At 42.6% G+C, this 15,396-nt stretch overlaps 1 long non-coding RNA gene across 1 annotated transcript in view; it reads left to right on the top strand.

Moving 5' to 3' along the window:
• Nucleotides 1–4,280: 4,280 nt before the first annotated feature.
• The window catches only part of LOC134549552 (uncharacterized), a 62,740-nt gene continuing 51,624 nt past the window's right edge, over nucleotides 4,281–15,396 (top strand). The window contains exons 1-2 of the long non-coding RNA XR_010080129.1: nucleotides 4,281–4,438; nucleotides 13,913–14,018. This is a non-coding gene — a long non-coding RNA (uncharacterized LOC134549552). The remainder of the gene's footprint in view (nucleotides 4,439–13,912; nucleotides 14,019–15,396) is intronic.

Consider the following 15,396-nt stretch of genomic DNA (forward strand, 5'->3'; position numbering starts at 1 on the left):
GGGACTCTTAGTTACCTCTGCATGAACTTCTGGGATCTGGCATGATCTCTGGTTTTGCTGCATTCCTGATCTGTTTAATACTGTTAGATAAACGACCCCAAATGACTGCAGTCTTCTGGACCTGTTCACTATTATTAGCAAGGTTCCATGAGAAATCCAGGGCCTGATGCATTAAGCAAGTCCTTCAGTAAACACAAGTTATCGGAAAGTCCTGTTTTAGCAGCAGAGAGTACAGCATGTCTAGGGCTGATGCTTGAGTTAGCTGTACTAGTATTTCTAAATTAACAAAGTATTCACTGTGCTCAGCCTGTTTTATCAGGCAGCTGCCTTTGAGACGATTACGTGAAAGGAAAAATTTTGTAAGATTTTTTTTTTCAGCTCAGGCTTTGTTTTCCAGCCCTGAGATAGTGATAGATTAACTAGGCTTAGCCTGGAGTGTGTGTGTAAATGGGAGACAGCAGGCTCTCATGCATGAGTAAGAGTACATGTAGTAATGACCAGCAGGCTGCTCCTGGTTGTAACACAGCAATAAAATATGAGGCACTGGAAATTGCATCTGCTTGTAGTGTAACAGCAAACCACAAGGTCAAATAAGGTTTGAGACCAGGCTGCAAAAGAGAAGCTGCACTTCAGCATGCTGCTCTGTGAGAAATGTCTGTCCCCCCTCTGAGTGATGCTTGCCTTATTGATTGCACTGAAAGCACAGCACACAGAGCTGTAATTTGTGTTGAGGTTTTTAGAAGGAGGCACAGGGTGAGTGTGTTTGGAAGATGCAGGCACACTGATCTTGGTACAGAGAATTCATGCACCCAGCTCAAATTTTGTTCACCTCACCTTATGGCAAGGATGAAGCTCTAACTGCTCCTTTTACTGTGGACAAAATGTAAGGATAGAATAGTTCCTGAAAAGGACACAGTGTGAGACTGGAGGTAGTTAGATGTCACATCATGTCTTTGAAGTCAAAGGCTAAACTGAGGATGCTAAACTGAGGAGAGTGTTTCCAGGTCAATGGGTTTCATCATCCCCCCACCATCCCCAACATTAATGTTGTTTAATTGAATATCAGATGTGCTGTGTGCTACTGAGATTTCCAAAACAGCCACAAATCTTTAAAACTGCTATCAGTTAAAGGTATGAGTCTCTTTGGCTTCACTGTAATAGAATATGGTTGATAGACTAGAGAACAGGATATTCTGTATATTCTGTATTTATTTACATATAATATTAAACATATATCCATTATCTACACAGAACCCATATGCTGTGCTCATCAGTGCCTTTTCAGCACTTTGATAGCAGCATCCTGTGTATGTCATACTAGGGGCAAATTAAGAAAATCAATGAGAAATGGTTGAAAACTTCACACTGCAGGAGAGTCAGCTGTGCTACAAAGGAAACCCAAATTTTGTACGTTTGACTTTTCATAATTCTTACTTATTAAGGGGCTGTGGGTTTGGGTTGTTGTTGTTGTTTGGTTTTGGCTTGTTGGGTTTTTTGTTGTTTTTTTAATTTATGTTTTTGGTTTGGATTTTTTCTTTTTAAGAGTGTAGTTTAGTGTAGACATATTAGGTACTACTGGGTGCTGTTGGAACAGGTCTGCTCCTAAATATGATCAAATTCAAGGTAACAGTGCAACACAGCTTTTTCAGGATTAGTAGTCCACAGCTGCCTAATTTGTTGTGAGGCCTCTCGGCCATGAAAACCTTGTTTATTGGAGTTTTCCTCTCTCCATCTGTCTGCTGAGCTGCTTTCAGAGAGCCACAAGCTGCAGTTGTGTGTCACACTACTCAACCCCAGCTAGGTGTAATCCTTACTGATTAGAATCCATGATTTTCCTGATTTCTCTATTTTCCAAAGTGTAAAGCCGTTGTTCTGTACAAAGGAGCAAGATTAATGCTTTTCAATTAAGGAGATGGCATGATGTGATGGCTTGGATAGAAAGTACTTTTTTTTTTGGTGCAGTACCAGAAGTTTGAGTTTTGTGATTTTTTTTCTGTACAGCTTCATTAGTGATGTTTTATATCAGCTTTTCAATGGTGTAATTTTATTAATTACAGCTGATATTATTATAACCAGGTGAGTTTTTTGGAATTTGTGGGGAGGAGAGGCTTTTTTCATAGGCACCTGAGACCTAATCTGCAATGAGGCCTTTGGACAGGCCAGCTCCTGTGGAGCAGCAGGATCTCCACAGGATTGTGTGGGTATGGAAGGGAGATCCACCAGGATTCCATCTCTGATAAATGATAAGTTTAAGCAGCTGAAAGCAATTGTAATGACAAGTAGACAAGGTTTATTCCAGACCTGGGATACAGCAGAAAAGGTGTAATTGGCAGGCTCATGGCGTTTAGTCTCACATGAGTTAATGTGAGAGATAAGCTCTTTGTAACCCTAAGGGCTGCTCTTATATATCCAGCCTAATTTGCAAGTCAAGGTCTGAACATTAAATCTGTTCCTGTTTTATCTGGGTAACTTAATCCATCTTCTACAATGCTCTGGGGTTAGGTTCTGTTCTGGATGTTACAGTTTTTAGCTGTGCACCGTGGTAGTGGGAGGTGAGCCTCTAGCCCTGCAGTGATAAATGTGCTCCAGGGAGCTCTGTAAGTAGGCTTTAAAAGAAGGATGTTACCAATTTTGACTAAAGCAATGTATAATTTATTAATTTTTAAATGTTCCACCAGTTAAACGTGAGACATCAGCAGAGAGCTGGGTGTTTAGGACCTGCCTGTGTTCAAGGCTTTGTCCAGAGCGTGGTACAAATTCCAAAAAGAATTGCAAGGAACCACAGGCAAAGTCCTCTGGGTGTGAATGTTTATTCTTAGGTGTCTTGGGGATGCTCTGATTTTGGGCTGCCCTGTTGCAGGCCTAGGTTATTGCAGGGAGAACTGCAAGCCCTTGTTCAAGCAATGGTGGTAATGAAATGTGGGAGCCCTGGCTGCAGCCTGGGCACGAGGATGAGCCTGAGGAGCAGGGGCACTGCAGCCTTTGCACCCCCCTCAGCAACAGCCACTTTCTGGAACGTGAAGGAAATGACAGGAAATTTCTTTCTTTTCAGAGTATGCCAGGTGTTTGACACCTGCAAATCTGGAGAAACTGAGATTCTTTAGTGGGGACCAGGAGAACGTCCTGGCCAATGTTGTTGTAGGCTTGGATGTTTCAAAAAGTAGAAGGGGAACGTGCCAAAAAGAATCAAAATGCAGAGGGGTATGCTCCTTTGCCCAAAGCAAGTTTAAATTTAAATGTCTGCTTTCATTCAGCCCCTTCCTTCTGGAGTACTGCACTTGCTTTCACTCTTGCTCATGTTCTGCTTCTTTTTCCTATCTTTTTGGGAGCTATATCCACTTTTCCTGAGCATGATTTAGTGTTTTCTGCTGTCATAAAAATAAGGTTGGTTTACAAATTGGGCCACCCAGGCATGGACTGTTATGTCAAATAAGATGGTGTGGGAGGTCTGGGCTTGCTGCTTTTATTTATTTATTTATAGTTTTGGAGGTGAGTACAGCTCCCAGGAGAGTGCCAGAGCTCTGTGGAATGGGAAGTTTATTTCAGTTTACCTCCAGCTATAGTGGATGCAAGCCCAAGAGCTTTGGTTGCTCTTGATCCAACTGTGGCTCCAGTTGTTTTTCAGTCTAGGAATTTTTTTTTTTTTTTTAAGCAGCTCCATGACAATGATACCTCTGTTTCGTTCTAACAGGACATGCCAATAATTCCATTATTCAGATGCACAAAAGAGGCTTTTCAAGAAAAAACAGTTATTCAAGTAGAAATCAGTGTAGGTGTGCAGAAGCCCCAGCTGCAGTGGTGTTGGATTGTGGTATATCTGAATATTTGCTCCTTTGGAGTGCATTTGTCTCCCTTTGTCTCTCATTATCTTTTATCTGAGGGGTCTCTCCTCTGGCTCAGACCCTCTTTTGGATGAGAAGCCTGTGCTGTGCTGGTAGGTGCCAGAATGACTCTCTGGGCTCAAGTGGATTCACCTTGGGCAAAGCTGTGTGCTCTGTGCATTCTCTGGCAATAACCCCCCAGTTAATCAGCTTTTTCCTCACCCTGTGCTTGCAGTGGGTGGGTGTTTGGCAGCAGGCTGTGCTTTACACACCCCTGAATTTCAGCCCTGACCCTGAAAGTTAATGGGAGCTGCAGCACTTTGGGATTGAGTTGTTATTGTCTGACTGGCCTCGTTGATTGGTTTTTCTTGGACTCTTAATCAGCTGCACTGTTTGATGTGTAGATGACTTCAGCTTGCTTTGAAAAAATAGATGTTTTGAATTACCTATTATCTTGCACAAAGTGAAACTATTTGCCCAACCCCGTGGTTGCCTTAGAGACTTGCTGCAAACAACAGATAGAAGCATGAGCTTCGTATGAGGAATGTCCAAAGGACAAGTATGTGAGTCTTGAAAACAGAAAAATGAAACAACATGATTGCAACATCTGTCAAAGGGTAGGAGACTTTGAAATATTTCATTTTTATTGTATACTCGTTATAGGCTTTTGGAACCTTAGGTCAGCACCTGGCATTTGTGTTTCTTCCTGAAGGCCTTTAAGTGTTTCAGTCAACATTTAATTCATCTCTTCCCCTCTGAGCCCTCAGACTGCTTTGTTTGAAGGCAGGAAAAATCTGCTTGTTTCAGACAACATGGGGAAAAAATTTGTTCTTAGTATTTGGGATATGAAAACCCAAACCCTCTCTTGGATTTCATTTGAAATCATGGTTTCTAAAACTATCATGGTTTTAATCGGTTTTTTATTAGTATGTAAAAATTAAACATCAGAGTTGCTGTTAAGCTTTCATTTAAAAAACAGTTCAAAAGTGTGATTATCTAGCATACCCTGCAAGTTTATAGAAACAGAGTTTGTTATATAGGCTTGTAAGCTAATTATTAAAACATCTGTGAATCATTTGATGCTACATGTTGCAAACAGAATATTAATGGGTACAGCAATAGTGTGTGGGCAACTTAGGATCCCACTCCTTTAATAAACTTTGCCCAGATGGAACTTTTATGTTCATCCATTTCCCTACATCTCAATTGCTCCTAGAGAATTCCCCAAAGAATCCAGGATCTGCTGGCAAAAATCTATTGAAGTGGAGCCTCAGGTGTTGGTTTTTTAAAAAATTTTCTTTCAAAGATACCAGAAAGGAGGTGGGGATTTTTGTCAGAGCTGTAACATGGATAGTGAATAACCTTTTACTTATTTGTCTGTGTGTACTAAAGTGTTATCTTTCTGCTGGGTTCCATGTTTAAAACAGTTGTAATAGGTGTTACTTTCCACCTAATGAGAATCTTGTGGTTTTCAATTTAAGGTAATTCTGCAGGCTCTTCCTCTTGTGTCCCCACTGATCCTGACACCTTAGTTTCATGTTGCATGCTTTGTTTTCCTGTCTTTCATTCCATTTTAAGTGTAGATTACGTTTCATGAATGTCAGGACAGAAAGTTTCTGGGCTTCACTGAGGGAGGAAATCACTGGTTCAACTTGTATCTCAAAACAACTAATTGATACCTGTGGAATCCTTTCAGAGATACTGATGAATGTTCTGGTTTTTGAGCTTTAAGGCTTTCCAGAGTAATTCACACGGTGAATAATTGGTGCCAAACAACAAAAATGAGATCTTTTCTTCTATGCAATTTTGTTTTTCTGTGTGTATTAGAGGGAGTGATCTGGTTATTGTTGTATGATATGCTAAACCTTCAAAATGAAATGAAGTTTTGTTGTGTTGTCAAGGCATCCAGGCAGTAGCTAGGAAAAGAGAGCAAACAAAATCAAGTTCTAGAGACAGGAAGTTTTTGTTACTGCAGAGGCCTATCTATGCTTGAAGGTCTGTCCTGTGCAGAGCCAAATTGCTTTTTATTTCATCAGTGTTCCTGCAAAATTCTGGAGCCCTAGTGGCACACAAATTATTCATGTTTTCAAACTACATTTCCTCTGCCCTCTGTGAAGAATGGCTGTGTCCTTGCAGATGACACAGAGAGATCTGACTCTGTGGAGCTCTGATCCACTTGATTTCAAATGGGATTTCACAGAATGTGTGGTGGTACAGTCACCATCAGGGCTTGGGGTTGCTGCAGTGCAGGGGCAGCACTTCCAAACGTGCTTGGGTCATACAGGGGCTAAAATGAGCAGGAGCCTGTGGAGTTACTTCATTGCAAGTGGAGTTTTGTCACATTTAGCTGTGCATGGAACACTCCCCAGTCTGCCAGCATTCAGATTGTGTGGTTCTGTACCTCTTGTGCAAGGTTAAACACAGCTCTGTTCAGAACTGCTCACTGGAGTTGCTCAGCACTGTTTTTAACTCCCCACAGTGATGCTCCTGATTCACTGCTTTCTCACTGAGTTATCTTTGGGGGAAACTGCCCAGAGACATCCTGCTGGAGCATCCTGTAGCCCTGTTTCATGTTTCATGTACAGGACTTAGAATCATAGAATGGTTTGGGTTGGAAGGGACCTTAGAGATCATTGGACACCTTCCTCCAGACCTCCAGCCCCATCCAACAGTGGATCACTGCTTTTATCCATGCCATTCCATCCATCCTTCCCTGATAACAGGTCAGAATTCAGTAAATTACTGTACAGAGGCAGAGCTCTTGTTTTGAGAGGCAAGGTTATTTAGCCAAATGCATAACTGCTGCACTGGAAAAAAAAAAAAAAAAAAGGAAAAAGGAAAAAGAGCAAACCAAACAGACGGCTGGTCTGTTCTGTTTCCTGCTGCTTCCCAGATGCAATGTTTTCCTATAGGATACTCATCTTGGAAATCTGACATGTGCACACCTTTTTATTGCATAAGGAGTGAGCATGTGAGCTAATTCCTTACATTAAAAACCAAAACAACTCACTTCACTATAATTTATGTGAGACAATTTTGTATGTACACGTGCCTTGTTTCTTGAGAGAGAGAAAATAGGACCACCTGGTAAGCAAACATTTAAAAAAGCATTGAATTCAAACATCTCTGTATGTGTGTGGTCATAGATAATATCCTTTAAAGGCTCCAGAGGCCTCCCTATGTATATGTTTAAATAAGAAACAAACTGACATCCAGGTCAGGAAAGCTTCATAAATCCAAGTGTGGTGTCAATCTGCCACACTCTGTGTTTTGTGACTGTGCACTTAAAACCATAAGCAAGAGTCTGCTACAATGTGAAAAACAGCTGAAAGGTAGAACCGTGCTGGTTTAAAATCTTAAATTTGTCCAGTCAACAATGAAGATTTTTTTTCCAGTCTTAATTTCAGTCCTAAACTTGTTGAATTAAAGAATGTTTGTGGGGAAAAAAACCTAGCACAGCTCATCCTAAATCTCTCACCCATCTAGTCCTGGAAGGAGAGCTGGAAACCTGTCCAGCACCGAGGATCTCAAAGTGAGAGGTGGAGGGAGCACATGCATGGCCAGCATGGAACTGGAACTCAGGGAACATCAATTCCCTGCTCAAAACCTGTGGGATTGCACAGTCGCTCAGCCTGGAACTGTGAATTCCTCCTGGAGTGCTTTCCTTGATGAATCCTGGGATGGCAGCCCCCAGCCAGGACGCTTTTCTGAAAGGCTGTCTGTGCATCTCTTGAGAGAGCCAAGGCCATCCTTGTGCCTGGCACTCTGCTGGAGCTGTGTATCCACAAATGTGCCTGTCCTTTCTGCACCCCCACGGATGCAGAATGGATGAATGAAATGCAGCCACCATTCATAGATGGCACAAATGCACAAATGGGAGACCAGCTGAAAAAAAAAAAGATAGGGGAGAAACATGAATGGCTCAAAGAACTAAATACTGCATTAAAAAAAAAATAATAAACAAGCTGATTCAACCTCAGGGAAGAAGAGAGCAGTGAACTATGGGTTTTGCACGGTTCCTTAGCTCGCTGTTCACAGAGAATTGCGTGGTTACCCGAGCAAATGCCACATCAGAGGAATTATCTGTGCTCTACATGACATCTCCCTCAGCACAGCACACGTGAGCGCCGCCGTCACGCGGGCTTGGCTCCCTCAGATGTGTTTGCTGCTGGCCCAGCCACAAGAAGCACAGCCCTGATGCCTGGTTTTATGTGATTTAAAGCTGTGCAACACCCCCTGCCCCTGCCTCCAGACTTTTATGTCTAAGGAGATTTACTCAGCCACTATATTTTATTTCTCCTGCAGCTCTCTGTTTCTCTGCCCCTGTTTTCTCCTGTAGCCGTTCTTGCAGCATCTCTGTTTGGTTAACAAATTATGAAACCCTCAGAGTGCTCAGATGTTTCTATTCATACCTAGTGACCTTTTCATTCATCTCTTTCACTCCTCTGATCAACCCAGTCACTGTAGCCTCTTGATGCCTTGCTCCATAATGTGTTTTATTGCCCATTGGGCATAGGGGTGCTGTTATTTCCACTTTTACAAGGAAAATAGTCCCCCTCCCAAAATTTCTATGTCTTTCTGCTTTCAGATTTTATAGGATGTATCTTGTAAATGTGTCACTACAGTTTGGGATTTTATTTTTTATTTAGACCTTTCAAAATCATCTAATTCATTTAGTGTGGCTTGTGGCTCTCCAGGGTTGTGCTGGAGCTTTTGGAATCTCCTCTCTTTCCTGAGTGAACTCTTAAAATGTGCTTTCTATTGCTGGACTCTTCCCACCCCTGCTTAGAGGCATGGCAGTAGCAGAAGGTTTCTGCCCTTGGAAATCTGTGATGTGCACTGGGGAGGTGTGCAGAAGAAAAAATGGGGTTACAGTGCTTGGCTTTTTCCTGGTGTACTTGATTAAGAGTAATCCTGACTGACTTAATGATTGAAGAATCACCAGAGTGAAAGTGAAATTTCACCCTGTGCCCCTTGTGTCACCACCCAGCATCTTGCATGGGCTGCTTTTGTTTTTCATTGTGGCAAAGCATCATGTTGAGAAGGCACCATCTGAAGATGAGGGGCAGAAGTTGTTCCTGACTCTCTTGCATCTCAAAGCACACTGCAAGGGCTGTCCTGGAAACAACTACCAGCTCAGTAAGCTGTGTTTGAAACAGTGAAGTGGAGACAATGTATTCCATCTATCCCATAATTCAGTATATCAACAGGGAAAAGTGAGTACAGAGTGAAGATATTTGCTTTCCTACCCTTGCTTGGCCTTTAATGCAAAAACTGTGGATGTGGGGTGCGTTTTTTTTTTCCAGAGATTCAACAGTAAATTATTGCTATTTATCTTAACTGGATTTTCCCATAAAAACTATGTTTCAGATAAATCCCTCAAACGTGAGCTGCCACTCTGATGCATGTGAGATGGAGTTACCTGACTCACTTCAAACCTGGATGGCCCTGAATCAATAGAGACATCTTGCATCAGCAGCAGTTGTTAAGGGCTGCTAAGGGGCTGCTTAAACTGCCAGCTCATAAATCAAGTTATTTTTGGTACATCTCCCTGAGTGGTGCAGCTCCTAATTAAGTGAATTCAAGCAAATCTTTTATGTTTTTCAACTGAGAGAGTGGTGATGATGCACAGATCAGGCACAGGTTAGCAGTGGGCAGATGGTGAATGCAGTGCCACAGGGAGAGATGAGGATGTGCACCTCTGGGTGAAACAAAATTAAAATATACACTTCTGCTTTTTCTGGATGAGTGTAAATATTCACCCTAAGATTCTAAATCAAAGTGTGAGGCTGGAGCAGTGATAATTCAAAACTGCCAGGGGTCAGGGGTGTAAAGGAGAAAGGCTTTGAGGGACCTGGTGCCACTTGGCTTTCTGGTGTTAGGCTGTGCCAGCAACAGGATGCCAAGTGCTCTGAGAATTTCCACCCCTGTGCAGTGGTGCCTGGAAAAACCTCACTCACCGCTGAGCTGGACAATAGAATGGTCATGTAATAAGCAAGAGAAAGGAAAAAAAAAATAAAACAAAAAGAAAATTCCAGGCAGGCCAAGATCAAAGAAAAATAGGAACAAGGAACAGAATGTATGTCAAACTGCACAGGCCAGGCCAAGTCACAAAGATAAGCCCAGGCTTTGATAAACCACAGCCTTGGAGTTCTGGCTCCTGGGCCACATCAGAGCAAAGAGGAATCCTGCTCTCTCTTAGGTGGACTGTGGGAACTGTTTTATCCAGGCCCAGAAGCTCTTTGAACACTTTGGACCTGCTGAGGATGAACCTGTGCAATACTTCCCTGTGCTCCTCTCTTTCTACAGAACATGCTGCACTGGCACAAGGACTCCCAGGTGCTGACCCAATGTCTGGTCCTTTTCTTGGGCTGCAGACTCCAGAGAGTGGAAAACTACAGGTTCTGGAGCAAGTGTGATGGCCTTCCTGTCTTTTCACCACAGAAAAATACCTTGACTATAGGAGTCAACCAGAAAAATCCTTAGGAGTGATAGGACTGGAGAGCAAGACAGTAGGATTAGCAAAATGAATTTTTTTGGCTGTAGCCTGGAAAGCTTTAGAGATCCCAACAGCCCTTTGGAAAATAAGAAATGACCCTGCATTCTCTGCCCCTGCCTGACCTCACCCCAGAGGTTTGGTTCAGCATCCTTGTGCCTGGCAGCTGTCCTTGCCATGTGGGCTCTGCTGGTGGTCTGGGATGGTGCTCTCAAAAGCAGTCATTTCTTGAAAATAAGCTTTGTGTCACCTCTGCCAATGTCTTGCCACTCCCTGACCCAGCCTTACCCAATTTCTCAGCAGAAAGTTATTCAAATCAACAACAGGACTTTAAGTGCTTGTAGATCCAGTGAAGGAGCCTGAAATGTTGGCCTGAGTGATTCTCATCTGGTTGTCTTCTTCCAAGCACGTGGAATGCACAACCAGGGCCTCAGAACTGAGAGATACCATCAAACAAAAATCAGTTTTCAGCAGAAACTGAGTCTCTCAATTCACCTTGGAGGTTAAAATGCAGAGTGAATGCAATAATTACAATGACATTCATAAAGCAGTGAGCAATTACAATCTGACACAGACAAAACTCTTGTCTGGCATGAGGTATTGAGCACAGGAGCATTGCAAATGTGTCTGAGACATTTAGGTGAGAACTGCTGCCTTCCAGCAGGCTCTGAGTGCTCCAGACATTTCTGAAAACAGACCTTAGCTTTCCATGTCACTTCTGTGCTCTGCAAATATTGGGTGCTTTTTAAAAGAGTTTTTGGACAAGGCACTAAGTCGTAGCTACATATTGTACAAGCTACTTTAAGATGCAAAATCTTGGGAAGTTCAGATAGTCTAAGACAACAAGGAAAATACCAGATGTGTTAATTTTTCATGAGATTTACAAGGGATAAAATTAATATGCTGTAAAGATAAAAATATTGGTAACTTGTCTATTTTGATAATAAAGCAATGCAAGCATGTTATTTGTAGATCTCTTAAATTTTTGCAGGTAGGCAATATTTAAGGTCATGGTGTATATTTTATCAATACACTGTTTAGCTTTCCAAATGACTTGTGGGAGTCTGGGTGATTTCACCCAGTGAGCTTCAGTGAAAATAGTATTAGAAAATTCTCTTTTCTTAATAGAAAGGAAAACCCTTGGTGGAGCATGGATCTTAAAGAGAAGAGATGGAGGGGAAATAATGCTCTCCTCTTGGAGAGGAGGTATGACCTACAAAAGGAACGGCAGTATTTGAGTTTTCTTTGAGACAGGGGGATTCCAAGGCCATGGCTTGGAGCATGGGTGCCTGAGGGCACAAAAGCAGAGTTGTCAAACTCCCTCTGAGCTGTTCTTACAAGCTGCTGCCGTGAGGCAAAGTCCCTGCCTGGGTCTCTGGTGGGTTGTGCTGCTCCAGTGGCGTGGCTGTGAGTTTGTGCTGTTGCAATAATGCGCCGTGGATGATGAGCACATGGACAAACCAGCTCTGAAGGTGAAACTGCTGCTGGAGACAGTGATACCTCTGCTATACCTCTGGAAAAATCCCCTCTGTGGAGGCTGTGTGAGCTGGGGTGTTGGCCAAGGGCGAGCAAGAAAAGGTTTGGATGCAGAGGAGGAGTGTCAAGCAGTGGGAAGTGGTGCTGCCTGTGGGTTTTTTCTCCAGGACACTGATAAAGGGCATGCTAAGAGAAACAGAGCTTATGCATGTGACAAAGCTGTAGCTGAAGACCAGGCAACTGTAAAGGACAGAAGCATCTGAAGGGAAAATGTGTGATAAAAGCAGACTTAAGAGACGCCAGGACCAGGAGGAGTCTGTGGTTAAATAGATGTTACCACCTACATACAGAAGTGAACTGTGGCAAATACTCGTGTGACATTGCACAACCTTCCAAAGAAGAACTGACCTGAGTTTCAGCCTGGAAGAGCATAAATTGAATAAATTTCTCCTGCAAGAATCCCTGCACAGGCATCAAAGCAGCCATCAAACAGAAGGGAGAGGAAACCAGTCATAAACTCACAGGTCTCCTTTAGAAAATTCCACCACAATCCACTGAGGAGCGTTGATGTGTCAAGAAAAATAGCAGAAGGGTCTGACGCTATTCTTAATTATCTGCTTCAACAACTGATCCATTGTAGATGTCAGCATCCAGCTTAAATGCATTCCCTCACCTCCAATGAATGGCATTGTTGATGACTTCATGATGAGGAAACTCGCAGATATACACTGAGTCATTACATGGTTTGATAACGAGATACTGGAATAATTGCATGTAGTTTATGAAGATCTTTGATGTGACAGTTCAGTCAGGAACAAGTAAACACAAGGGAACCATCTGAAAAAAGAGAGATCTGCTCATCTTTAATTTTGGTTTTTTTTCCAGAGGAGAGCCCTACAAATAAATTTAGTGAGAAATCAGAATCTGAATTCTAAAAGACAAAGACAGAATAAAATGACTCAATTTGCATATCTTGGCAGCCATGTCCTTGTGAAAACGTCAGAGGCTGGCTAAGGGTAGGGCTGGATTTGGCAGCTTAAGATTTGTTTTTGGGAAATCTGCACTTTAAAGTGAATCACTGAGTCGTCAGTATTCCATTTTAATAAATGTATTTGAAAGTTTTAGGTCTTTTAAAAGTGCAGAAGGAGATCTAAAAACTGAATTGCTGCAATAAAATTTCTAAGAAAGGCAGGGATTCAGCAACTGTCAACAGACCCTTAGGTTGGAAGAAAAGTTTTAAGAGAAAAGGTTGGAAAACTGTTGAGAAAGAGTGTCTACTTTTAAAGTCTTAAGAAATTGAGTAATTGCTAAATTATGCAAAGGAGACCAAGGAACTGAGAATGCATCCAGAGGTACTAATCAGAAAGTGGAAGAAATACTCTCTGGGGCACAAGAAGAAAGGTTTAATATGGACAAACTTGGTGAATACTTGTTTATGAACAGTAATATCTAATACACTGAATTTTAAAGTTGGCAAACACACAGTTATCTACATACACAGAGACTCTTGGTATGTCTTTTAAAATATATACACAAAACCTCAATGAGAGCTGAATTCTACTCCAGGCATCTCTGATATCCTGGGAACTGAAGATTAAATGTGTAAGCAGAAGCTTTTTTCTCTGTGGTTCAAACAAGCCACTTGTTTCATGTGTAGAAAAATGCTGCTCATCTGTGAACATTCTCAGTGCCCTGCTGAGAGACAGGGAGGAAATTTTGCAAGAAAACTTAGTGGATTCTGAAGAGAACTTGTAAAATAACTTCAGTTTGCTGGTTAAGGATCCTCACTTCAGCCAGCAGGGCCTCAGCTCTCTTTAGCTGAGTGATTAGCACAGGCAGATGATGCTCATCTTCCATCTGTGACAAATGCCAGTCTGGAGCATAAAAAGGTGTGTATTAAAGATACTGGTGGCTTCTGCCAGGTATGGGAAGAGACAGAAGGGTCACAAGCTCTTGTCTGGCTTCCCTGTATTGATACACAGGCACACACAGTACCTTCCTTCCTGTGGCACTTTTCCCATATAGCAAATCCATCTCAATGCTGGTCCAGAGCTCTGGGGTTTTAGTTTTTATTCAAATTGTTTGCCTCAACATCTATTTTTGTGTATTTTTTTTACAGAGTATGATGCACAAACAGTGCTAGGTGTCCGGGAAATAAGAGACAGCTGTGAAGGCTGGACTGGATGTTACTCCTGAAACCTGCCACCAAACCTAGACCAAGAAGGGTAAGGAATGTTGAATTTAATACCTTGCACTTCATTTGTGTGTCTGGAGATGCCTAGAAAGAAACCAGCAAGGCAGTGCAGAACAGGGACAAAAGGGCTTTTGAACTGTGGAGAACTGACCTCAGGGTGGTGGTCCCAGCACATCACAAAAACAATTATTTCTCTCCTGCTTGTGAATGCACCTTTTGGCTTTGCTTTTGCCAGAATTTTCTCTCCCTGCAGCCCAAGTTCCAGAAAAGGGCCCAGAGGCTCAGCAAGAGCTGCACAGGAACTTGTCCTGTTTCCTGCCTTGTGCAGGTTCTTGTGTTTCTGCTCCTGGTTGAGCTCTCATCTCCTCTCACCCCTCAGCTGCACTGCTCCCTGCTAGCCCCCAGAGCCAACTCTGCCCACTGCCTCCAAAGAACAGCTCTTCACTTTCAAAGGGTGCATTAAATCCTCTCACACAACTGTGTTTCTCCAAGCCCAGCTATCTGACAGAATGGAGAAAAACCTCAAACTCCAGCAGAACAACATCCAGCCCCAGCTGCAATATCCTCATCTTCTCCTGGCTTCCACAGGGAAGTTTAAAATTTTCCAGAATCTGATGAAGTACATGGCAGAAATCTTAGGCATTCTCTAGAAGGTTGTCCAAGAAAAACAAGAAAACTCATGGAAATATTGTGCTTGTCAACACAAGCAGTGTAACCGTGCCCATCTGGCATACACCTGTACAGACCCTGGCCACGTCCAAGAAAAGCAGGAGGAAGACATCAAGCTCCTGCAAAAGCTTTTTTTAACGTGTTTTTTTGCTCCTATGCCTGACTGCAGTGCTTGAAGGAACCAAGCAGATCCACCCTTAATGCCCTCTGTGGGGAAAGGACATCCTTGAGGCTTTTGCTGTGAGAGTGTTCATCCTGCATTTTTAAAAATGTTAGAGGTTGATTAGGTGGTAACGTTTTCATTAGAAAATCTACCTGTGTAACTCCTGAAAGACTGCTGAACTCCCTGCAGCTCCAGTCATCTCCCTGCCTTATTTGTCTCTAGGTTACACTAAATATATCTGGCACTCCAACATATGCAATGACTTTTTATGGATGCCATCCTGAGTTTAGCATTTAGAAATCCTCTGAGTGATCAATGTAACAACTGAGGGCATCTGTCTGAGGTTGTCTTTATCAGTGGTGTGTGTGATGCCTCCTACATCATAACATGCTCTCAGGCAACTTCTGCAGGGCCTCTGTGTCAGGATTTCTCAGAAAACCAAACCAAAACAGCAGAAAACTTGTGACAAGGAGCATATTTTAGCATGATGCTAAACACATCACCAGCCACTAAGACTCACAGATTCAACGTGGCAGAACCGCAAAAGGCGCCCTGTGCTTTGGATGAGGCTTCCCAC

The sequence above is a fragment of the Prinia subflava genome, chromosome 4, assembly GCF_021018805.1.
Source record: "Prinia subflava isolate CZ2003 ecotype Zambia chromosome 4, Cam_Psub_1.2, whole genome shotgun sequence".
NCBI lineage: Eukaryota > Metazoa > Chordata > Aves > Passeriformes > Cisticolidae > Prinia > Prinia subflava.